Genomic DNA, 208 nt, shown 5'->3' on the forward strand with positions numbered 1-208 from the left:
GAGGACATCTTAAACCCAAGATCTCGAATTCTCTCCCCAAGGGGCTTCTCTTCCAGTTGCTTCATCCACAGCATTTATCGGCGGCTTTGGCTTATTCCCCTTTCTTATTCTTTGTCCTTAGCATCCCCGTCGGCGGCCGGTCACTGGAAACCTGACTTCATACGCTTGTTAAGAGAGGTGAGACAGAGGGATTCGTGGCGCAGCGTGA

At 51.4% G+C, this 208-nt stretch overlaps 1 protein-coding gene across 1 annotated transcript in view; it reads right to left on the reverse strand.

The window, feature by feature from the left end:
• LOC119585419 (Ig-like and fibronectin type-III domain-containing protein 1) overlaps positions 1-208 on the reverse strand; it is a gene marked incomplete in the record, with an annotated part of 121,576 nt that overhangs the window by 86,806 nt on the left and 34,562 nt on the right.

The sequence above is a fragment of the Penaeus monodon genome, chromosome 19 (assembly GCF_015228065.2).
Source record: "Penaeus monodon isolate SGIC_2016 chromosome 19, NSTDA_Pmon_1, whole genome shotgun sequence".
Taxonomy (NCBI): Eukaryota; Metazoa; Arthropoda; class Malacostraca; order Decapoda; family Penaeidae; genus Penaeus; species Penaeus monodon.